At 37.6% G+C, this 26,250-nt stretch overlaps 1 long non-coding RNA gene across 1 annotated transcript in view; it reads right to left on the minus strand.

Moving 5' to 3' along the window:
• LOC116153535 (uncharacterized) overlaps positions 1–26,222 on the minus strand; it is a 795,234-nt gene extending 769,012 nt beyond the window's left edge. The window contains exon 1 of the long non-coding RNA XR_010380957.1: positions 26,059–26,222. This is a non-coding gene — a long non-coding RNA (uncharacterized LOC116153535). The remainder of the gene's footprint in view (positions 1–26,058) is intronic.
• Positions 26,223–26,250: the final 28 nt, after the last annotated feature.

A 26,250-nucleotide genomic window follows, 5' to 3' on the forward strand; every position in this document is an offset into this window, starting at 1 on the left:
CAAACTTGGAAATAGTAAAAGCCAGTTCAGGGATAACAACCAAAGAAGTCAGGATGATGGCTAAGGAGCAAGACTAGTAATCAGCTCGGGAGCTTAAGTGTGTGTATGTGCGTGTGAGTGTGTGTATATGATATGCTAGCTGATGAGACTGACCTGCTAAAAAAGTTTTTTAAAGATTTAAAAAGAGTTTTGGAAGATGTGGGAAGAATTTAAAACAAGTAGTTAACAACAACAACAACAATAACCAATTTTTCTATCACAGGATCCCTATTAAGAGCTAGCACATCCCCTGTGTAGAAGACAACGTAGAGCTCTCTTTCCCACAATATGACAGGTGCCCCATCAGGAGCTGCACTTGCTTTCTCTTCTATATACCATTCCCCAATTTGGGGAAATGCTGGGCCTGGTAAGAAAGGTCTTGCTGGTGAGCTTACACTTTGAATGTGTAAAGTCCTACCAAGCCTCTGTTATAGATATAGCCAACCTAAGTCATTAACCATAGAATGGGAGAAAAAAATTTATAAATCATGTATCTGATAAGGAATTAATATCCAAAATATATAAAGAATGCCTACAACTCAACAACAACAACAAATTAGATTAAAAAGTGGGCAAAACACTTGAACAGACATTTCCCCAAAGAAGATATACAAATAGCCAATAAGCACATAAAAAGAAATTCAACAGCACTAATCTTTAGGGAAATGCAAATCAAAACCGCAATGAGATACCACCTCACACTCATTAGGATGGCTATTACGAAAAAATAGAAAATAACAAATGTTGGCAAGGATGCGGAAAATTGGAAACTTTGTGCAATGTTAATGTAATGTAAAATGGTCCAGCTACTACGGAAGATAATATGGTGGTTACTCAAAAAATTAAAAATAGAACTACCATATGACCCAGCAGTTGCCCTCTGGGTGTATACTCAAAATAACTGAAAGCAGAGACTCAAAAAGATAGCTGTACACACATATGCATAGCAGCATTATTCACAATAACCAAAAGGTGGAAGCAATCCAAGTGTCCAACAACAGATGAGAGGGGAAGAAAGCTCTACAAGGAGGAAAAGCTGGCAAGGGAGCCAGCAATTCCTCCTCATTGAGAGGGAACACTGACCGTCTGCTGGTAATGAAGGACTTGTACTGAGAATATGAATTCCCACTTCTTATCCCCCTCCAAGGCCAGGGTAATGCATTTTCAAAGAGGCTGTCTAGTGTTAAGGGTCCAGGCTGAAGTCAGAGAAAGAAGCAATGTTAACTGGCTCCTAAGGAAATCAAAATCACCGACAGAGACAAAGGGTCACAGGCACACGTCAGGAGGTTTCAATGGCATGAGAGGAAAGGGTTGGGAAATTGACTAGCATCTTCTTGAATCTGCCTCTATAATAAAATTTCCCGTAACAGCAAAACGTGAAAAGCCCAGGGTAAGTAATGATCTCTTCTAATTGAGAAATAACAAATGCTACCTATGGATTATGAATACTTAGACTTGTGGTGCTAATTTGAAGTGCTTTACAGCACTCAATTCCTATACTAGGTGTCCTAATAATGTGTCAATCTATGACCAGGAATTCTTAATATTCTAGACCATCTTTATTGTTATTATCATTAAAATGCTAAGTTTAATGGGTAACTAAGACTTTGCAGCACCCTAAAACCTCATCCAGCACCCTGTAGCTGACTTGATGTTTTACAAATTTCATTTTGATGCCAGATATAATTAGTGATTAAATATTTCAAGATCAGGTCGAAGGGGAAACAATGAAAGGAGAAGCAACTATCATTGCAAATGAAGGTCATCTTTATGAGAAGCAGAAACAGCAATTGTACATGTCTAGCAGAAAAATCTGTTTAATGGTACTATTCTGCCATCTAGAGGCACAGAAACATGCTGATGCCATGCAGCAAGGTTAAAATTGATATAACTGGAAGTATGAAGTAAATGCAGGTACAATTAAAGTGAAACAGAAAACACGTGAAATTCTAGAGTAGCAGTCTTTTCAAAGAACTCCTGCTTCAACAGGAAATAGAAATGGCTTCTAAATCAAAGATAAAGGTAAAGGTGTTGCAAAATAAAGGGTATGCATTTTCCCAGAAATCTGAACCGTAAACGTGGGTGAATTAACTATATAACTTGCAGCAGTGTTAAGACGGAGATATAAATGGGTAAAAAGAAACGGGGGTGAGGGGGGTGCCAATAAAAGAAACGGTTTGCTGGAAAAGCAAGCACCATTAATGACTTGAATGAAAAAAAGATAGTCCAGAATTTTGCAAAGGCAATGAAGGTCACGCAGTTTCCAATAACAAGTAGCTAGATTGGTCAAATTATGAATCATTTTCATTTTAAAACACTATTTGTAAAAGTTATCTTTAACAGAATTCCATTTAACATAAAACAATGTTATAAACTATAACCAGGCCTCCTGATCAGCCCAAAAAATGAATGCATTTTTTCAATTGAAGTACAGTTAATTTAAAATGTTGTGTTAGTTTCAGGTGTACAACAAAGTGATTCAGTTTTATATATATATATTTTTTTAGATTCTTTTCCATTATAGATTAATACAAGATATTGAATATAGTTCCCTGTGCTATACAGTGGGTCCTTGTTGTTTATGTATTTTATATATAGTCATGTGAAAGAATGTATTTATTTATTTGTTTTTGAAAGAATGTATTTAAATATTGATATTTGTGCCAAAGGCCAAAAGCCCCTGACCCTCCTTCTGACCAGAGTTCTGAGCTTTGGGTTCCACTCAATTGTAATAGCTCCGTATCAGAACTGAGAGGAGGTTTAGGGACACAGAAGGTAAGTGTCACCTGGACGTCATTTGAGGTCTCTCTGATCTTTGAAATGTATAAGAATTGTTTCAAACTCCTATCCCAGGTCTTAAGAAAGTCTACTGCCTCTTCAGGATTTCTGAGGATTCCTGGGGGCTCATAATCTTAAAATATCTTGCCCTCAATTTCCTGTCAAATTCTCTAACTCATTCAAATCTCACCTCTCCAATCATTTCCTGATTTGGAACCAGCTCTTTCCTTAATTTCTTCAAAACACCACTAGCACCAGGGAGAGTCACACTTAATCGAAGGTCTGGAGGACAGAAAGTCTAAAATGAGGAAAAATTATGATACTCCCTTGGAACATAAGAAGGTGCTGTTAGTTAGTTGTAGATTTAAATAACTTTTTCCTTCTAATTAATAAAAGTCAATTAACTCAACTTCCTTCTTGACCCAAGAGCATACTAGCAACCACCCTCTCCCATGTCTTCCAATTCCTTCATACAGTACATTGGAAAACTATTATCTTACATGTATATAGTGCCATATTTTTCTAAGTGCTATTGTAGCCCAACAGAGTGATTATAAAAAGTTAATCAGAAACTCTCAAACTATTAGGAGGCCTGGGAAGGCGAAGGGGCTGTTGGCCATGCAACATCATATGTATCAAGGAGTCATTGTTTTCTGGACATTTTATACCATCATACACTCTGCACAACCTTGATGTTTCTCTATTTCTGCTTATTTAACCTTGCGGGCACCACCACACTGCAGAGCAGAGAGGGAGAGGATATGACACTTAAAGCACAGGCAACAAAACCTGAAATAAATAATTGAGACTACATCAAACTAAAGAGTTTCTGCACAGCAAAAGAAACAATCAATAAAATAAAAAGGCAGTCTACAGAATGGGAGGAAATATTTGCAAACCATATATCTGATAAGGGGTTAATATCCAAAATATATAAGGAACTCATACAACTGAACAGCAAAAAAAAGCAAATAATCCAGTTTTTAAATGGGCAAAGGAGGACCTGAATAGGTATTTTTCCAAAACAGACACGTAAATGGCCAACAGGCATATGAAAAGGTAGTCAACATCATTAATCATCAGAGAAATGCAAATCAAAACCACACACCTATTAGAATGGCTATTATCAAAAAGTCAAGAGGATAACAAATGTTAGCAAGGATGTGGAGAAAAGAGACTCCTTATACGCTGCTCGTGGGAATGTAAATTGATACAGTCATTATAGAAAATGGTATGGAGGCTCCTCAAAAAATTAAAAATAGAATGAATAGAATGTTATTCAGCCTTAAAAAAAAGAAAGAAATCCCACCATATATGACAACATGGATGAACCTGGAGGACATTATGCTAAGAGAAATGGCACAGAAAAGGAAATATTGTGTGATCTCACCTATGTGTGGAATCTGAAAAAGTCTCATAGAAACAGAGTGTAAAATGGTGGTTATCAGCGACTGGGGGCGGGTGAGGAAAATGGGCAGCTGTTGGTCAAATAGCACCAACTTTCAGTTATAAGATAAATAAGTTGTAAGACCGAATGGACAGCATGGTGACTGTTACTAATAAATATTGTGTGCTTGAAATTTGCTAAGAGAATAGACCTTAAGTGTTCTCATTGCACACACACACAAATGGTAACTATGTGAGGTAATAGATACGTTAACTACCTTGACTGTGGTAATCATCTCACAATGTATATATATATCAAAACATCACGTTGTACACCTTGAACATGTACAATTTTTGTCAACTATTACTCAGTAAAGCCAGGGGAAAAATATGATCTGTGAGGCTAGATCAGCTCCCTTCCCCAGGCAAAAATTAAAGCAGCCTTCGAAACTTTTCTGGTCATTTAAAATAATACCAACAGTTCTCCCCTATAGCAGATGTCTTTGAAGCCGAAGTCATATTCCCTCACCCACCTCGATTTCAGCAGCAACTTTAGGGGACAGTTCTGAGTGAGCTTAGACTTACCCAGAAGCAAGTAGACTAAAAGAATGATAGGACATCCTATTCAAGGTCAACTGAGACACCAATTCAGGGATGATGTTTTGCAGGATAGGGGCACTGTCCTCCAGGATGCAGTACTTGCAATTCAATCCATGACTGATAGAGAGATCTAGAGCTGAATACAAGGGTACAGAACCAAAGGGTGGATGTGGTACTGGCCCACCCCTCCATCGCTCCCAGTGACTCCACATGAAGAATGTGTTCTTCCCTTGCCACCATCTAGGGCTCTCTGAATAGAAGTCTTTGGTTCTCAGGGGATTTTATTTCCACCAGGAGGCATAGCAAGGACTGCTCTGAACCTGAAACTACAATTAGCAACCTGATCACTTTGGGATCCTTATGTCAGTGGCCCAGTGGACGATGAAAGAAGTTACTATGTTGCAGGGTCCATGGAGTCCGATTAGCATGAGAACCAGGACTGCTGCTACGTAATGGAGGCATGGAGAGGTGTATTGGTACCCAGGATATCCACTTGTATCTTCTGATGCTCTTAGGTCCAGTGATAAAGGCAAACAAGCAAGAGCAGCGACCAATACCTGATGAAAGCAAGACAACCAAACCTCATTCTTGCATTGCTACCATATAAACCTTTCCTCACCCTTCCCAATTTTTGAGTGAAGCCACACCAAAATACCTTTGAGAGGGCAGAGCTGAGTCTCACATCAGGGTCATGGCATGGCGCAAGAAGACACACGTGAGATGGCAAAATAACCCATAAATTGAACTAAGCAAAAAGTTTTGAGGAATATCAAGAACCACAAGAATTTGTATCATCCTGGGAAGAACGTTGGACTCCCACAGGATATAAAATAGAGAGGTGAAACAATATTATCTAGATATCCAAGAATCAAGACTACCACCCCGATTGGCATTTGGATCACATATTAGAAGTTCTTAGCTTAGTGTGGTGTATATTAAACATTAGCCAATAACATTATAGTCTAAAATTGGAGCACAAGCAGGAACGTATATTTGTGGCCACAAGAGAAGGAGAAAGAGCCAAGACCTGGAGAGTAATCTGCCCAGCAGTTTCTGGAAATAACCAGGCTAAAAGGAGGAACTTAGTAAAAGTCAAGAGATTATCCAAGACACACAGCAGCCTCAGGAAAAATTCTAGAATCAGTTATTACCAAGATGAAATTGTACGATCTTGAGGTGAAATTGTAGGATCTCAAAAACAGACAAAATTCAGCAACTTAAAATTCGCTTGGAAGTTCAGATAAGCAGTGAGTAAGTAGTCTGTCTCCAAAATACTAGTCCTAAGTTTTCAAAGATATGGGAGTGAGATTACCATTCTATTTTAAAGGGATTCAGTAATGCCTGACTCTTACCACTCACATCCCTGCCATTTATGGTTCTCATCTGAGGGACCAATACACAAAGGACCCATAGCCAAATGAGATATAAAATACCAAGTTATTAATGGATGGGCAAGAAATGATACTGCCTATTCCTGGGTTTTTCAGTTATACTGAAAAAAAAAAGTGTCTTCGACACATGGTGTGAGGACAAATAGATATCCAACTGCAAAAGAATGAAATGGACCCCTAGCTTACACTATACACAAAAATTAACTCAAATGGATCAAAGACCTAAATGTAAGAACTGAAAGGGAATAGAGTCCGACTTCATTTCTGATGCGTCACTGCTGACAGCTTTTAAGCCTCATCCCTCTCTTCTCTCTGTCCACATTTGGGCAAGCTGATAAGAACGCCTGTGTGCTCTCTCCTTTGATGCCATCAGGATATTCAAACACAAGCCCCTGCTTGTACGCAGGAAGCCTCACACTGGCCCCATCCCCTGACCTCAGTAAAAATCCCTAACCAGTCTCCTTTCCTTGCTCTCTCAAGCCATCTTCAGACAAGCTTAAGAAGCCTACCTTGTCCTCACAAACAAACAGAAAACTGCATTATGTAAGTGATAATACTCTGTTGTTTTCATACTCTGTTGATGTGTGTGTGTCATCATAGGTCTTGACATCCAAACCAAATTTGGAGTGCCATCCAGCTATATATGTGGAAGAGTCCCAAAAGCTGGCACTGTGAGGGGGATCATTTAGGCATTCACCAGCACCCTGGTGGTAGGGGGAGGGGTGTCTTTCTTCTCTTGCCCTTGGCCTACTAACGAGGTACAAACAACTGCACTGGGTATGTAGAATGTCTCCACTGCTTGCCGGCGAGTTTACACTTTGAATTACACTGTGCTGTGCTGCATGTGTAAAGTCCTACCAAGCCTCTGTTATAGATTTAGCCAAGCTAAGTGAGAAGTTTGGATATTTGGCATTCACAGAAAGGAGCTCAGCACTGGAGCCCTCCATAAAGTGGCCCTGGGTTGGGTGTCTCAGCCCAGGTCTATCCGTGTGTCTTAGAATGAAGCTGTGACTAATGTTAAGCTCTGGGGAAAGACTCTTACCCTGTGACCAATTGGTGGTGTCTCAACCAGGCAGTGTGCCCAGTATATAAAGTGCTCAGGGGAAAGACTACACCCTCATGCAAGACACGGTGGTTGCACATGAAAGAAGAGTCATTATGCAGTCGGAGAGGGAAGAAGGGAGGGCAGGAGGGAGAGAGGGAGAGAACAGAGAGAGAGAAAAAAAAAAAAAAACAGCCATTCCGGGATGTGCTGAGGTCCTCATTCCTAAAAGCCAATGTCTCCCCAGGACCTCTAAATACCTCTGCTGCTGTGCTGCACGTGCCTGTGTCATAGCTAGGATGCTAATCTTCAGGGTTAGATGAAAACAACACCCATGGTACCCTTGTGGCACAGCAAAGGGGCTCATTCAAACATGACTTAAGACTGGGGTCCTTAAACCCTGTAAAACAGCCACTGCCAAAGGGGAAGCCCCTAACCCTGATTTGAAGCACTCTGGAAAAAGAAAATCATAAATAAGAGCAGTTTTGAGACCTCTCCCCTGCCCTTGAAGTATATCCAGTAACAAAACACACACACACACACACACACACACACACACAAACACACACACACACACACACACACACACATCCCAAAAACAAAAGAAAGAAGCCTGGATACAGGGAGAGGAAACAAACAAAAACCTGAAACAAAGATCTACAATTTGACCAAAATGAAAATCCAAAATTTACTGAAAGAATGTATACAACAAAAGATAAAAGACATTGGTTGGCTTTTGTCCTTATATAACATAGGTTCTGAATTAACTTAGTATCTGATAAAATGCACCAATTGGCAAACTTGCACGGACCTAATCAACATTAGGGACCCCAATGCATTTTAGCAAGGTACTCTCTATACTCCCAGGGGAGTTACCAAATATAAAATAGGGGACAAGTAGGTATGCGTCATCTTAACTACTGGAACTATTGTCTTGCCTGAATTTCCCACAGCTTTAGCATTGCCCTAAAATATAATGTAATGGGCATGAATCCTCTGAGCCAATGAGTAATAAGTTAAAATTAAATTAAGTCATTGGCTCTTGACAAAATAGGATACCATGGACCTTCTTCTCTTGTTGAAATAGTTAATATGCCCTAATGTAAATTAAAATACTCAGTGATCAAAATCCATTATACAGGAGCTATTTAGAGAAGGGAGTGATTATCCTCACTGCTTCTCCATTTAGCAGCCCAATTTTGCCTGCATTCAAACTTGGAAAGAATGAATGGTGCCTCATGGTGGATTACCACAACCTTAAATGCTGTGGTTCTACCCATCAAATCTCCTATACACAACATTAGTGAAATTACTGAATCTATCTAATCGACAACTAACAAATATTTTGCTAATATAAATTTAGCTAATATGTTCTGTTCAATGACTGTGTCAACAGCCTCTCAGATGCAATGTGCCTTCACCTCCAAAGGGACATGATACACCCTTACCCAACTGCCCATAGGACATCTCGACAACCTGAACATCACAAACCATTTTTACAGCCAAGAACTTAACTGCATCCAATTTTCTCGAGAATCACAGTTATGATATTACACTGATGACATCCTACTCCAAGGAGATCCTTTGGAAGCACTCATCTGGGACATACAAATACTCACAAAAGGGCTCAGAAAAGGGGATGACTGATTGTCCCACACATAATGCAAAGTCCCACTGCTTCAGTCAAATTCCTGAAAAGTATTCGGTAAATCAAGGGCCACTCCCATCCCTGACACTGTTAAGAAACAACTATTGACTGCCTCAGCACCCACAGTATCTTTTAGTTCTTTTTGGGTTCTGGAGACAACATATTCCTCATTTACAAATTTTACTTAAGCCCATTTATACTATTACTTGAAAATCAGCCTACCTTGAATGGTCCCCCTCCAACAAAAAGCTCTAGAATCTATCCACATTGTAATACAACAGGCATTCTCATTAGTGCCCCAGAGACTCCTGCACTGCAGAAACTTTACCAACCTCCTCTTAAGTCTCCAGGAGTCTCCAGACCCACCTATCATGGCCATAAGTTGTCCATCAGTTTCTTATGCAAGAAATTGCTCTTCTCAGACCTGTGTTATTCACCATTAGAGCAGCAATTTCTGGCCACATACTGGGCTCCCCTGGAACTAGAAGCTCTCACAGGCCCTGAGTCCATGACCCTGAATATCCAGCTGCCCATTATGCCTTGGGTCAAGAAAGCAGCACCCCCACAAGCTCGGGAGAGCTACAGAGACCCACTTGCTATAGAATGGACCCTCTGGCATATTCTACCTGCAGGATAGGTGGCCTCCCTGACCTCAGTTCTTTGCCAGATTCTATGATGCTCGAGGAGGTCACACCTCCCCCAGACTTGTTGGCTACCTGGAGAACTCTTTGGGATAAACTCAGTGAACAATATTTCTCAGGCATAAGAAAGTGAACCCAGGTGGAAAGACAGATTTTGAAGGAATAATAAGTAATGAAAATGGTAAATATTGGGGTGAATTTAAGTGACTACTAACCATACAGATCAATAATAATAATTTGTATGGGGTTTCAAACATATACAAAATTAAAATAGTAATAATCATAGCATATAAGTCAAGGGGGAGTTAAAGTGTTCCAAAGTTCTCCCATCATTTAGAAGAAAAGTAAAAGTATAAATTAATATTAGACTTTGATGAGTCAAAAATGCTTGTTGTAATTTCTAGGGTAACCACTAAAAGAACAGTAAAAGAACATCTACCTTTCAAACAATCAAAGGAAAAACTGGAATAATAAACAAAGCAAATCCAAAGCATTAAAGGAGAGAAAAAAAGTTGTAGAATAGGTAGGACAAATAGAAAAACACAGTAAAATGGTAAACTTGAAAACATATCAATAATTGTACTAAATGTAAAGTAAATATCCCTATTAAAAGACAAAATTAGTTAGTCTGGATTAAAGAAATAAAACCCAACTATGTGCTGTTTACAAGAAACAAACCTAAAATACAAGATACAGAAAGGTCAAAAGCACAACAGAACACAAAAAGATATACCATGCAAACACTAATCAACAGGAAGCTGGTATATTAACTATATTAATATAAAAAATAGACTTTAAAGCAAAAAGTATTACGAGAGACATAGGAGGTAACTTTACCATCTTAAAGGGTTCAATTCAGGTCCAAAGTTCCAGTTATAAAATAAATAATTTCTCTACTGTATAGCACAGGGAACTATATTGAATTTCTTAAAATAACATAATGGAAGAGAATCGGAAAAGAAAATACATATGTCTGTATACGTATATCTGAATCAGTTTGCTGTACACCTGAAAATAACGTTGTAAATCAACTAAACTTCAATCTAAAAATTTTTTTAAATAAATTAAGTCCTAGGGATGAACAGTACAGCATGGTGACTATAGTTAGTAACACTGAATGGCATATTGAAAATCCCTAGGAGAGTAAATCTTAAAAGTTCTCACCACAAGAAAAAAAATTTTGTAACTATGTATGGTGATGGATGTTAACTAGACTTATTGTGGTGATCATTTCATGATACACATAAATATTGAATCATTATGCTGTACACCTGAAACTAATATTAAGTTATATGTCAATTATACCTCAATTAAAAAAAAAGGTTCAATATAGCAGAAAGTTAAACAATCTAAAGTTATATACCCCTAACTCCTGACCCTCGTTGTTAAGTTTCTATAGAGAAATTAAAGTCCAAATGTGAAGAAATTAGTCTCAAGGAAACCAGAGCTCATAGTTCTCCCTTTCAATCTCTCATTTTGCTTAGCATCAACCAGAGGGTAACCTCAAGGTCTGGGTTGCCTTTAGCTGCAGCCTGGGGGTCTTCCCCATTGAAGGAATGTTGCTCCTTCAGCATCACCAAAGTTAAATTCATCCTAACCTCAACCCTCAAATGTCTCATTTCTCGACTTCAGCATGTCAGTAAAACACACATGGATATCATTGCCACTCCCCTAACTCTTAAAATTTAGAACCAAATGTGATAACTCCCTCAGTGGCATTTCCCAGACAAAGCAAAATTCTTAAATTGCTCTTACCTGTCACAGACCACAGTAGAGAGTTGGTGTTATCTGAGAAGAGGAGGATAGACAGAAGCAGCAAAAGGAAAAAAAAAACAGACAATTCTCCACAATTTCTGTCTTGCCAAGATGCCGGTCATTCCATGCTAAACATTTGGAGACTACAGCTTATAAAATTAAATGCAACTGAATTCACTTAAATCCAAGGCTTACAGAAACTCAAGTCACTGGGAATCTCTAAGGTTGCTGTTGTCTTTTTATTCTTAGGAGTCCAAGGAGAAGGAATAATCTCTGCCAAGTGCTTCTCCCTAAAACTCATTTTCCTCAGTTTCTTTAATTCCCAAATCCTTGGTTAACCTTTACTACTGTCAAAGGGCAGCATCCAAAAATAAAAATCCAAATAAATAATAATCCCTTGCTACCATCTCACTTCCTGCTGCAGAAGAACCTGATCTTACCTGGAGAACAAAATTTGCTCTCGCTGAAAGACTAGAGAGGCGAGGTGGGGAAGAGAGGATGCTAGTGCTGCCTGACTGCAAAATACATTTCTAAAAAGCCTGAGCACCAAAGTTCCACCATTCTGAGATTAGTTTTCTTTGGCCCAAGCGAGAGTTTGACCTTTCTCTGTGTGCTCTGCTCATAACATTTGAAGCTGTCTCTTGCAAATCTACAAACAGCTACGGACGTTCTTCTCACTCCAAGAAAATATTTGTCTCCATTGGCAAGACCAGATCCCTGCTTGCTTTAGCTGTGGTCTCAAGCAAACCTTTCCTGTCTCCAAAATGGATTCTTTTTCTTGCCAAGCCCAGCCTGGGCCCCATGCCAGCAATACTGACTGCCTCAGCTGGGCTGTCACAGTATAAGCCAGCTGCTGCATATCACACAAGAGCCCAAGCCTTCCCACACAGCACTTTGACTCTAAATTCTAGACTCTGTTTATTCTCACTCAGCCCCACAATGAACAGCAATATTTAGAGATGCAAGGTGAAGTTTAGATGACATGAGGCTGGTATGAAGCTCACACCCTGCTCTAACATTCACCTCTCCTGCCTGTACATTTTCTAACCCAGAGAGCTATAGTTAAGGAACAGTAACCAGTGGGAAAATTACCACTTGATTAATAGCCAAGCGGGCACCCAATAACTCCCAGTGCTGAGGTCTGACAGAAGCTAGATTGAAGAAGGTGACTTAGTCCTGAAGGCCTAAATGGGGCTTCCCATCTCCTACCCCTAAATCTAAAGTGGCAAGGACTGAAGAGAAACAGTCTGTGCCAATAAGCAACCACCCAGTTGCAGACATGGGGAGGGGGGAGAGAGACAGAGAGACAGATAACCATGTCTAGACAGCTCAACACAACAATTCAAGATACATAAGAGGAAGATGCCTGTCTTAAAAAGACAGGACTTAATTGGGTGTGCTTACCATGAGGGTAGGAAGAACAAAATAGGACACCACTCCTATGAGTGAGAGATACTGACATTTAAAGCACAGTACCCTGCCTACTAGTAATGCGGGGCCCAATGAATGCATTGGGCCCTAGCCAACTAGATTATCAACTTTTCTTCCCTTGAAGAGGAGACACTAAGAAAGGGATTAACAGAGGACAAAATGTAAATAAATAGATACACATAAACACATACCTGCCACACACAAAGCCATACACACAATGGGTATCTACCTAGACTCGGGTATAGGACAAAGCTTAATCTCTGCAGGAGCATTAGGACAAAACAGCATGGTACTGGCACAAAAAAAGACACAGAGATCAATGGAACAGAATAGAGAGCCCAGAAATAAACCCACATACTTACGGTCAATTAATTTACAACAAAGGAGGCAAGAATATACGATGGAGAAAAGACAGTCTATTTAATAAGTGCTCATGGGAAAACTGGACAGCTACATGTAAAACAATGAGATTAAAACATTTCCTCACACTATACCCAAAAATAAGCTCAAAATGGATTAAAGACCTAAATGTAAGACCTGAAATCATAAAACTCCTAGAAAAAAACATAGGAAGACCATTCTTTGATAAAAATTGCAGCAATATTTTTTTTAATCTGTCTCCTAATTCAAATAAAATAAAAGCAAAAATAAACAAATGGGACCTAGTCAAACTTAAAGCTTTTGCACAGCAAAGGAAACCATTGAGAAAACAAAAAGACAATCTACTGAGTGGGAGAAAATATTTGCAAATGATAGGTCCAACAAGGAGTTAATATCTAAAACATACAAATACCTCACACAACCCAATATCCAAAAAACCAAACAACCCATTCAAAAACATGGGCAGAAAATCTGAATAGACATTTTTCCAAAGAAAACACAAAGAAGGCTAACAAGCACATGAAAAGATATTCAACATCATCAATAATCAGAGACATTCAAATCCAAACAATGAGATATCACCTCACATCTATCAGAATGGCTATCATCAAAAGGAACACAAATAACAAATGTTTGCAAGGATGTGAAGAAAAGGGAACCCTTGTGCAGTGTCGGTAGGAATGTAAATTGGTGCAGCCAGTATGGAAAACAGTATAGAGATTTTTTAAAAAACTAAAACTAGAACTACCATATGACCAGCAATTACAATCCTAGGTATATATCCAAATAAAATGAAAACACTAATTGAAAAAAATACACGCACCTCAAAATTCATAGCAGCAGTATTTTCAATAGCCAAGATATGGAAGCAACCCAAGCATCCATAGATAAAGAAGATGTGATATATATAAATATATGTGTGTATGTATGTATATATGTATATATACAATGGACTATTACTCAGCCATAAAAAGAAATGAAAATCTGCCATTTGCAGCAACGTGGTGAACCTAGAGAATATTATGCTTAGTGAAATAAGTCAGACAGAGAAAGACAAATATCACTTATTTGTGGAATCTAAAAAAAAAAATGAATGTATATAGCAAAACAAAAACAGACTCATAGATGTAGAAAACAAATTAGTAGTTACCGTTGGGGAGAGAGAAGGCGGAAGGCAAGATAGGGGTATGAGATTAAGAGACGCAAATTATTACATATAAAACAGATAAGCAGCAGGATATATGGTACAGCACAGGGAATTATTGTCATTATTTTGTTTTGTAATAACTTTTAATGGAGTATAGTCTACAAAAATACTGAATCACTAAAAAAGAAGAAGAAGGCCCCAGTGATTTATCACTATCAAAGGTCTTTAGAGTATTTTCAGATAAGTGGGCCTCAGTAGAGAATATCTGAGTGTTTAATCCCCAATACACCTTCTTCCACTGGAAAACTCTCCCTTCTCCATCCTATATATTTCTGATGGAACTGGTCATCACAGGGCCCTGTCTGATGTCCCTGCTAATCACATGACCATCTTCCTTTTCACAGTGACTGGTCAGAGGTACATGAGCCAGGCAGGGCTGAAGTCCATCAATGCAATTCGATGTAAGGATAGTGGGAGAGGGAAGGTCTCTTCTTTTTGAATCAAGAACAGTAAAATTGAAAACTTACAGCTGTCAGAAGCCACCTTTCCTATTACATGAAAGGACCTGTTGGTAGAGCTGATAGAGGAAGAACAGAAAGAGAAAGAAAGTTAATGATATTATTTGAGCCCCTGGAGAACAACCTGGAGCACTCCCGCCAGTTCCCCTCTGAACTTCCCAGTCATAAGAGCCAGTGACACAACTTAATAACAACAACAACAAAAAAAAACCAATCCAAAAATGGCCAATAGGCACATGAAAAAATGCTCAATATCACTAATTATCAGAGAAATGCAAATTAAAACTACAGTGAGGTATCACCTCACACCAGTCAGAATGGCCATCATTCAAAAGTCCACAAACGATAAATGCTGGAGAGGTTGTGGAGAAAAGGGAACCCTCCTACAATGCTGGTGGGAATGTAGTTTGGTGCAGCTGTTATGAAAAACGGTATGGTGATTCCTCAAAAAACTAAAAATAGAGTTAACCATACGATCCAGCAAGCCCATTCCTGGGCATATATCCAGAGGGAACTCTAATTCGAAAAGACACATGCACCCCAATGTTCATAGCAGCACTACATACAATAGCCACGACATGGAAACAACCTAAATGTCCATCAACAGATGAATGGATAAAGAAGTTGTGGTATGTTTATACAATGGAATACTACTCAGCCATAAAAAAGAATAAAATAATACCATTTGCAGCAACATGAATGGACCTGGAGATCTTCATTCTAAATGAAGTAAGCCAAAAAAAAGAAAAAGAAAAATACCATATGATATCACTCATATGTGGAATCTAAAAAAAAGACACAAATGAACTTATTTATAAAACAGAGACAGACTCACAGACATAGAAAACAAAGTTATGGTTACCAGGGGGAAAGGGAGTAGGAAGGGATAAATTGGGAGTTTGAGATTTGTAGATACTAACTACTATATGTAAAATAGATAAACAGCAAGTTTATACTGTATAGCACAGGGAACTATATTCAATATCTTGTAGTAGCCTATAATGAAAAAGAATATGAAAGGAATATATATATGTACATGTATGACTGAATATTACGTTGTACACCAGAAATTGACACAACATTGTAAACTGACTATACTTCAATAAATAAATAGTTTTTTTAAAAAAAGCCAGTGAATCCCACTTTGCTCAAGCTTGTTTGAGTTTCTGACATTTGCTTGCAACCAGAGTCCTGACTCCTAACAGGCTTGTTTCAAACTAACACTTCTTAGTAATGAATATTTATATTCCATCTCTGTATGGTTCTTAAACCAGGAAACACAGCAATTACCTGAAAAGCCTTTTAAAAATATGGATATCTAGGCTCCAACCAAAACTTAGTATCTCAGAATCTTTAGGGGTGGAATCCTCATATCTGTTTTCTTTAATTTCACAAATAATTCTGAAGCCTACCCGGTAAGGACAACCACCAACCTATTACAAAAAAAAGAAGTCCTAATTTTAAATCTTTCAGCCCAGAATCCTGCAAAAGGTAGATTTCCCTGTACTGACTACATTAAACTATTTCTCCCAATAGAAAAATCAGTGAAATGTTTTTTAAAATACTTTTATAGCATTTACTGATTTTTCTTAATTGTACTGATAGAAATCATTAGTAGGAGGAATATTATAATCACAAACATGGTTTAAAATTTTTATATATTTATTTATTATATTTATTATATATATATATATTGGTTTAATGCTCCTTCAGTTCTCTATCATAAAATTAGCATAAGAACCAGAGTGGGTAGTAATGGCCATTTGCTGCAAATTTCAGTATTAAATGGCACAAAAGAAGGCCAAGCCATGTTGCTATAACTCTTTACATTGCCATTCTTTTACGTCTGAACCTGGACAAATCTTATATTCTCCCATTTCAGCAAGAGCATCTTTTTAAAACAATGACATTAAGGCTCGGTTTCAAGTTGGTGACATAGGAAACCTCTGGCCAGGAGACGCTTGGGCACACATGTGCAGCAGGCTGGTGGGACTCGCAGGACACTTTTCAGATATTTGCAACGTCGTCATGGTTCTTTTAAACTGAATATATTCATTTGAAAACTGGCACTTTGAAAGTATAGCACAGCAAAATTTAAGCCAATATGTTTCCACAGGATATGTTACATCAAGGGAAGAGAACAAAAGCAGGAGACGTTCTACGGTCTTTATATCCTGAACAGTTGTGGGAATCTTTGCATGTTTGCTATTTTGTATTATCATCTCCTAAAGGAAGACTCCTCTAAAGACTTCTAATAAGAAGGAAAACTAGTGGTCAGATATCATTGCTAGTGATCACCTGGGGTATAAAATCAGGAGACAGCTCACCACAGAGGGACCAAGGAGTAATCAGGTAATTACCAGAGCTAGACCATGATTATACTCTTTCAGTCCACCTCTTCTAGGATCGAAGACTGATGATGAGGGATTTCCAGTTCTGCTTACATTCTTGAAAAACTAAGCAGAGGGGGAACGTCTGTAACTATGTATGGTGATGGATGTTAATGAGAGTCATTTCACAATATATACATAAATATCAAAACTTATGCTGTATACCTGAAATTAGTATCATGTCTTTTGTCAATTATACCTCAAAAAAAATTAGTAGAGGGATCTCATCAGCAGGGCAGGGAGGAGGGTATAAGAAATCAACAGAGATAATACCTGACTATTAATGTTACCTTTCTTCCAGCTTTACAAGGTATAATTGACAAAGTTGCGGGACATTGTGAGGCAAAGCACCAGAGAGAAGGGAGCTGCCCAGAAAAGAAAAAAAAAAATCCAGAAATCTGCCCAGGGTCCCCTTGAGACTTTTTCCAAGTATTATGTTGTGCACACACACACACACAGAGAATCCACAAAACTGCACAAAGAACTACTATTGCAAAAAGGATAATAACCAAGCTGCTGTGAATGGAACAACTGCTAGAGTTCACCCAAGTCTGAGAGCCACCATAGTTCTCATCTCCAGCTGGAGAGACCTTACTAAAAATCCTGCAGCAATTGGTAGAGACCTCAGAAAGAGTACACTTTAGGACTAGGGCTAATCTAGTCCTAAAAGACCACATTATACCACCTTAATAATACTTTAAAAAGAGCTTCATAGTAACTATGAACATGTGGAAACTGAAATTTTAAATACTATCATTTACAATTGCTTCAAAGAAAACCAATTACTTACATATAAATCTAACAAAATGTGTACTGAATCAGTATCCTGAAAATTACAAAATGCTGGTAAGAGTTATTATAGAAGACCTAAATAAATACAAGCCATACTGCGTTCATCGATTGGATGATTAAATATTAAATTGGTAAAGATACCAATTCTCCCCAAACTGATGGATAGGTTTAATGCAATTCCTAGCAAAATGCCATGAAGTTTATTGGTAGACATAGATAAGCTTATTCTAAAATTTATACAGAAAGACACAGAACCTAAAATAGCTAAAAAAAAAAAAAAAATTTGGTGGGGGGCGGAGAATAAAGCGGGAGGAACCAATCTATCCAACGTTAAAGCTTATGTGTTGAGTCCCCAAGACCTCCAGGCTCGAGGATTTACCAGGAGGACTCAGTAGACGGTAATACTCATGGCTATGATTTATTATAGCATAAAGATATAAAGTAAAATTAACAAAGGAAAAAAGTGCATGGGGCAAAGTTTAGAGGGAACCAGACATGAGCTTCCAAGAGTCCTCTCCCACCGAAGTCACAGGACTTGCTTAACTTTTCCAGGAACAAGATATGATAACACATGTGAAATGTTGTCTACCAGAGAATCTCATTAGAGACTCAGTGCCCAAGGTTTTTATTGGGGCCTACTCACATAGCACACTCTACCTAGCACAATCCAAAATTCCAGATTCCCAGATGGAAAGCAGATGTTCAAGATAAACCATCATTTTAGGCACAATGAGCCACTCTTATCAGTAAGGATGGTCCTTGTTAGATAGGGAAGTCCTCCTGAAATCCTAATTTCCAGGTGCTAGCCAAGGGTCAACCTTGGAAGCAGACCTTGCTGAGGATAGCAGTGACAGGTCGATTAACTCTTTTTTGCATACCAAACAGCTATATCACTATATAGCTATAATAATCAAGACAGTGCGGTATTAGCAGAGGGACAGACACATAAATCAACAGAACAGAATAGGGAACTCAGAAGTGGACCCACACAAATATCCCCAACTGATTTTTGACAAAGTTACAAAAGCATTTCAGTGGAGAAAGAGCAATCTTTTTCAGTAAGTGGTGCCAGAACAATTGGACATGTAGATACAAAAAGATGAACCATGACTTAAACTTCACATGTAACACAAAAATTAACTTAAAATGGATTTTGGACTTCAATGTAAAACATAAAACTATAAAAATTTTAGAAAACTAGGAAAATATTTTGGGGATGTAAGGCTAGGCAAAAGAATTCTTAGACAATACCAAAAGCATAATTCATAACATAAAAAATTAATAAATTAGGCCACACCAAAGTTAAAAACTTTTGAACTGTGAATAATCCTATTAAGAGGATTAAGTGACAAGATAAAGTGGGAATAAAAAGACAAGTAAACCTGAAGACAGGGAACTGAAATGAAGTAAACACAGAGAAGAAAAACAACTGAAAAAAATGAACAGAGCCTTAGTAAATTACAATATAATATTAAATGGCAACCATATATGTAACTGGGGAGGAGAAAGGCATTGGCACAGAAAAACACATTTTTTCAAGATAATGGGAGATTTCTTCTTCCAAATTTGATGAAAAACAAACCCAGAGATCCAAGAAGTTTGATGAAGCAGAGCAGGATAAGGGGAGGGGAAAGCATATAGTAATCAAATTTCTGAAAACCAAAGATAAAGAGAAACATTCAGTGCATCCAGGAAAAAAAGACACATTATATTCAATCAGTAAAAATTATTACTGGCTTCTCAAGAGAAAGAATGCAAGTCAGAAACAATAGAATAAATAATGTCTTAGTGCTGAAAGAAAAAGAATATTTAGAATTTCAATAATAATGAATAATGATCAAAATGAAGGCAAAAATAAAGATATTTTCAGAAATACAAAAACAGAAAAAAATCATCATCATCATCATATGTTGCAGTTATGTATTGCTTGGTAATGAATTACCCTGAAACTCTGCCTTGAAACATCAAACACTTAATTGTATTTTGTAATATTATGAATCAGAGATCTATGCAAGATGGGTTAGGGGTGCCTTCTTTTCCTGTGGCATCAATCGAGCTCACTTGGAAGTGTTCACTCACATATCTGACTTCATATACATGGCTTCTCTCACATATCTAGTGCATTGGCAGATATGGCTAGAAGGCCAGGCTTAGCAGGATCTATGGACCAAGCAGCCTACATCCAGCCTCACCAACATGGGACCTCACTGTGGTCGAACTTCTTACCTAGTGGCTTCAAGAGTGAGAGTTTTAGCAAATAAGATAGACTCTATGTCTTTTATAACCTAGACCCAGAATTCACAAAGCATTACTTCTACCATATGCTATTAGTTGAAGCAATCACAAGTTCATCCATTTCAAGGAGAAAGAATATAAACCTCTACATCCGAGGAATGCCAAAGAATTTGTGGAAACGATTTTAAATTGCCACTGTGTTTTCTCTACACAAAAATTTTTTACATTTCTCTCTCATGCAGTATATTCACACTTTCCCAAGACTCTCCAAAATCTCATCCTATTATGGCATCAAGCTCAGGCTCAAAATCCAGAATCTTATTATCTTAATCAAGCCCAGGAATGGATAAGGCTCCATGCAGTTTCTTGGGTTCAGATCCTGATCTGAAAACCTGCAAACTAAAGAGACAAGTTATCTTCCCCACACATATCCAAAATATTGTGTTGGGATAGGCATAGAATAACTGCAATAAGTAAGTATCCATTTAAAGGAAGAAAACAGTAAGTCATCAATCCATTGAAATTCATTTTTTTTTACCTTTTCTGTTTTTGTTTTTTTATTGAAGTATAGTTGATTTACAATGTTGTGTTCAAGTATACAGCAAAGTGATTCAGTTTATATATATATATACATACATATATATATACACATATAAATATATATATATATAAATCCATTCTTTTTCAGGTTCTTTTCCATTGTAGGTTATGAGAAAATATGGAATATAGTTCCCTGTGCTATACAGTAGACCTTCATTGGTTATCTATTTTATATGTGTTAATCTCAAACTCCTAATTTATCCCTCCCCTGCCTTCCACTTTGGTAACCATAAGTTTGTTTTCTATATCTGTGAGTCCATTTCTGCTTTATAAATAAGTTCATTTGTATCATTTGTTTAGATTCCACATATAAGCAATATCATATGATATTTGTCTTTCTCTGTCTGACTTACTTCACTTAGTGTGATAATCTCCAGGTCCATCCATGTTGCTGCAAATGGCATTCTTTTATTCTTTTCTATCTCTGAGTAGTATTCTTTTGTATAAATATACCACAACTTCTTTTCCATTCATCTGTCGATGGATATTTAGGTTGCTTCCATGTCTTGGCTATTGTAAATAGTACTGCTATTGTAAATGGTGTGCATGTATCCTTTCAAATTAGAGTTTTCTCCAGATATAGGCCCAGTAGTGGGATTGCTGGATCATATGGTAACCCTATTTTTAGTTTTTTTAAGGAACCTCCATACTGTTCTTCATATTGGCTGCACCAATTGGCTGCACCCAGCAACAGTGTAGGAGGGTTTCTTTTTCTCCAAACCCTCTCCAGCATTCATCATTTGTAGACTTATTGATAATGGCCATTCTGACCAGTGTGAGGAAATACCTCATTGTAGTTTTGATTTGCATTTCTCTAACAATTAGCAATATTGAGCATTATTGCTATTCTGAAATCCAGCTGGATATATGTTACTAGTTCATGATTAGGGCCCAGTCCTGCTCTCTGAGAATGATTTTTCCATGATTTTTGGCTCTTCCCTCTGAGATCTTGATTTTGCCTTGGAAGTCATTCTTTCTTCTCCATAAAACTATCCCATTTCTGTAGCTTAGTAGCATACTCAGCCTGCTTCCTGCCCATAGATATTTAAGGGTCCAAAAGATTCTTTTCATTTTGTGCAGTCCGTTTTTTTCAGTGAAAACTAATATAATTACTATTAAAACTTTGTAGATTTTTTGTGTATCATTTATAATTTACTCCATTAGATAAATGTCACATGTACAAATACCTTTTAGATAAGTCCTTTTCTTCCTTGGGCTCCCTGTGAGGCTGCTCTGGAAAAATGTCCTTAAGATTCTTAGAAGCCTTAGGTCTGACAATTGTTTAAACAATTGTTTATTGTTTACAACTCCTTAAGAACTTTACAAGGCCTTTTATCTGTTTCTGAACTCTTAACAAAAGATTTTACAATCGCATCCTTGGCTTCATCTCCACCTTGAATCCATGCTTTTCTAACAGGGCCTTGAATTTGATCTTTGTCTATCTTACTGAAGTATTTTCTAAGAAATTAAGGACAAGAAATCATTTAATTTTCAGATCTCATTCTACATACTTCCTCTAAATTCTGTTTGAAAAATGAATAATTCCTTCTTTAGTACAGTTTGTCTACCCATACCTTATGACGCATAGTTTAAACACAACTAAACAAACAAACAAACAAAAAACAGTTGACATTTTCAACATTCTGCCTGGAAATCTCCTAAGCCAGATCCATCAGATCATTAAATATATTTTCTAATTTTCCACGTTATCACATTTGCTAAACCATCTGCCATGACATATCAAGACCCTCCTTTCTTCTAGCTTCCAATAACATTTTTCTTACTTTCCTTAAATCTTTATTGACACCCTCCTCGATGTCTGTCAAGATTCCACTAACAGTCTTCTCAAAACCCTTTCAACTTCTGCCTGACATCCTATCCGAAAGCCAATGCCACATGTTTTAGGTTTTTGTTACAAAAGCACCCCAAATTTTGTTCTACTTACAAAACACTGAGTAACTCGCCAAAAATACATGCATAAAACAATGATTTTGTTATCTCTCACAATCAAGAAAATCAAGAATTTGAGCAGGTTTTAGCTAGGTGCTCATTCTATTCCTTGTGGCATCAAAGGAAGTTACTCAGTGTATTCACCTAGTGCATGGAAGGCTTGGAGGGGTCAAGACAGCTTCACGCAAATATCTGGCACCATGGCAGGGATAACTAGACTGTTGGGCTTAGCTGGCTCTGTTGACCAGAATGTGGCCTCTCCAGCATGGTGGTCTCCTCACATGGTGGCTCAAGACTCTAAAACCAAGTGTCCAAGTAAATGAGACAGAAATGTCATGGTCTTCTATAACATAGCCTCAGAAGTCAGAGTTTCATTTCTGCTTTACAGCACTGCTCTAGGAGATATCTGCCCAGCATCATTCTCTTTTCCTCTCTAATATAGTCTCATTGTCCTTTGCGGATCTGCCTCCCTTTGGATGAATCAAGATAGCTGAGACCTGATTATTGTTCAGCTTTTTAAAAAATTTTATTATACCTCAAATTCTTCCAATAAATTTCTTATTTTAAGTTAGCAATAGTTGATCTTTAGTCTTTGCAAACAAAGAATACTTCCATATATATCTTCAGTGCTAGCTCATGGTAACAAGTAGCTGATGATGCACAAATATTAAATAAAATGTTTATAAAATGATAATGGACAACGGATTTTTGTCAAAAGTACAAAGGTGACACAGTGGAAAAAGAAAAAAGTGGAAAATGTCAACAAATATTGCTGGAATAATTGGGTACCCATATGTAATAAATATGAACAAAAGCGCCTCAAACCATAAATAAAAATTAACTCACAATGAATCATACACCTAAATATACAGTCTAAACTGTAAAACTTTTAGAAGAAAACATAAGAAAAGGTCTTTTTGAGTTTAGGGTAGGCAAAGATTTCTTAGAAATAGCACTAAAAGGACAATTCATAAAATAATAAATTGGACTTTATTAAAATTTAAAACTTCTGCCCTTAAAAATACAGTGTAAAGAGAATGAAAATACAAGCCACATACTGGGAGAAAATCTTTGCAAAGCATGTATCTGATGAAGAACTTTCAACCAGAATATATAAAGAACTCTCAAAATTTAAAAAACAAACAACTCAATACTTTTAAAAATGTAAAAAAGGTCTGAACAGACACTTCACCAAAGAAAGATATACAGATGGCAAATGAGCACATAAAAAGGTGCTCAACATCATTAGTCATGGGAAAATATAAATTAAAACTATAAGATATCACCACACTTACTAGAATGGTTAAAATTAAAAACGGCTACCAAGTGTTGGTGAGGATATGGAGGAAATGGAACTCGAATACACTCCTGATGGGAATATAAAATGATACAACCATGCTGGAAAATAATTTAGGACTGTCTTAAAAAGTTAAACACACATATACCTATGATCCAACCATTCCACTTCTAGATTTTTATCCAAAGAGAAAAAGGAAATATATATCCATACAAAGACTTGTACACAAATGTTTGTAGCAACTTTACTAGTAATAGCCCCAAACTAGACACAACCCAAATGTCCATCAACAGATGATAAATAAACTGCAGTACATCCATATAATGGAATACACTCAGCAATAAAAAGGAATGAAAAACTAGTACCCAAAACAACATGGATGAATGTCAAATTGAGTAAAAGACACCAGACCAGAAAAAAATAATACATACTGCCTGATTCTATGTATGCAAAACTTTACAAAAAGGCAAATGAAACTGTAACAACAGAAAGTAGATCAGTGGTTGCTTAGGTGTGGGAAGCAGGGGGTAGTAAGAGGAAGAAATTACAAAGGGGTGTGAGGAAACTTGAAGATGATGGATATATTCACTTGATAATAGTAATGGTTTCAAGGGGATATACATATATAAAAACTTATCAAATTATACTCTTTAAATATGTTCCATGTATTATATGTCAATTCTATCTCAATAAAGTTGTCTAAAAGAAACCCTGTAACTCAGCAGTCAGATTTTGAAAGAAGCAGAAAGGATGCTGAATGGAAATCTTGGTTAAAGGTCTCAGTGAGGTTTGTGAATTATCCAAATATGCAAGGAATCCATGCTTCCCCTGCCCAGCCAAGCTTCAGCAGAGTTTAATGATCCATCTCCCTGATAATCTCCAGAAATGGTGAAAACCACCACTACTGAATCTGTTTGCAGGAAGAGAATGACCCAATCAGTATAAAAAGAATTGTGTCTTGTACGAGATTGTCAAATAAACATAATCCACACTTTAAAAAATGTTAAAGGGCTTTCTCCATGCAGGACAGTTTTAATACTGAGAGCCAACTTTCTGTATGTGACTTCCAAGAGACTCTCCTTATTTAATGCCTCACCGCCTCAATTTCCTCATCTATGGAATGCCATAAGAAATAAGAAAAACCAAGAGACTAAAAAGAGGAGATTTTTGCCAAAATAATTAATTATTCCTTTTTGGGCATAGCCTCTTTCTTACTCCTCTGCTCTGAGAGATGTCTATTTCTTCCCAACTCCACCGGCAATGTTTATCTTGAGTGAGACAAGCTTCTCTCCCAGAAGTTCCATCCGTCTATCACCAGAGTCCCCGAGAGAGGTCCATGAGGAAACTCCCTGACATAACCCTGCCTGACCATTAAATTAGTCAAGAAGGTGTCCAAGACTCTGCCAGACTCAGCTGTGACTGAGGACCACAGTGATGTACTGGGCTGGCCTTAAGGTCTGTGCATTGTGTATTCTGAAGGTTGAGTTTCCCTTTCCAGACAATCTTCTTTTTTTTTCTCGCACAGCCAGATGGGGAATATCTCAACAGTATCCCCATTTCTAATTGCGAATGAAGGTAGTTTTCCAGGATAGCCTGTGTACTCCGGGAGCAGAGCCACGTGGGCTTTGACTATTTAAGGGAGGATACAAGAACTAGGATCTACTGAAGAATAGTGGTTGTGCCCACCAACTCTAGCACTAAGCAGCTCTAGCTTCAATGTCTAGCTGTCTGTCAATGCGTAGGAATTTCTCATCTCCAAAACTCAATTTTTCATCTCTATAATGGAGCTAAAGCTATCTAATTCCCTTAAATGTTATTAATTTTCACTGTAAATTACAATATATTGGCCAATTATTACCTTGAACACTACAGATAGCACTTAACATACTAATTCAACTTTCCCTAAATATATACTTAAAAGTTTGAATACTTATAATTTACTGAGAAAACAAAGCTTTCCCTTTTAGAGTTAAGAATCTGAAAACACCAGACCTAGAAGCAAACCAAAATCAAGTAAAGTCCTAAAATGGTACAAACCTCAAAACGGCCAAGCAGGTTTGCCAACAAAGCTCCGCCTCCGTGCAAATCCTTCCCACTTCCGGCAGCCCTGCCCATTGCCTAACACTGGAACCCCGCCCCTCCCTGAGAAGTCCCGCCCCCTGCACCTGATCCTGGTTCCTATTGGGCAAATCTGGATGCTGTGTACACATCCAACACACGCACGTTTGG

The sequence above is a fragment of the Camelus dromedarius genome, chromosome 5 (genome assembly GCF_036321535.1).
Source record: "Camelus dromedarius isolate mCamDro1 chromosome 5, mCamDro1.pat, whole genome shotgun sequence".
NCBI classification, from domain to species: Eukaryota; Metazoa; Chordata; class Mammalia; order Artiodactyla; family Camelidae; genus Camelus; species Camelus dromedarius.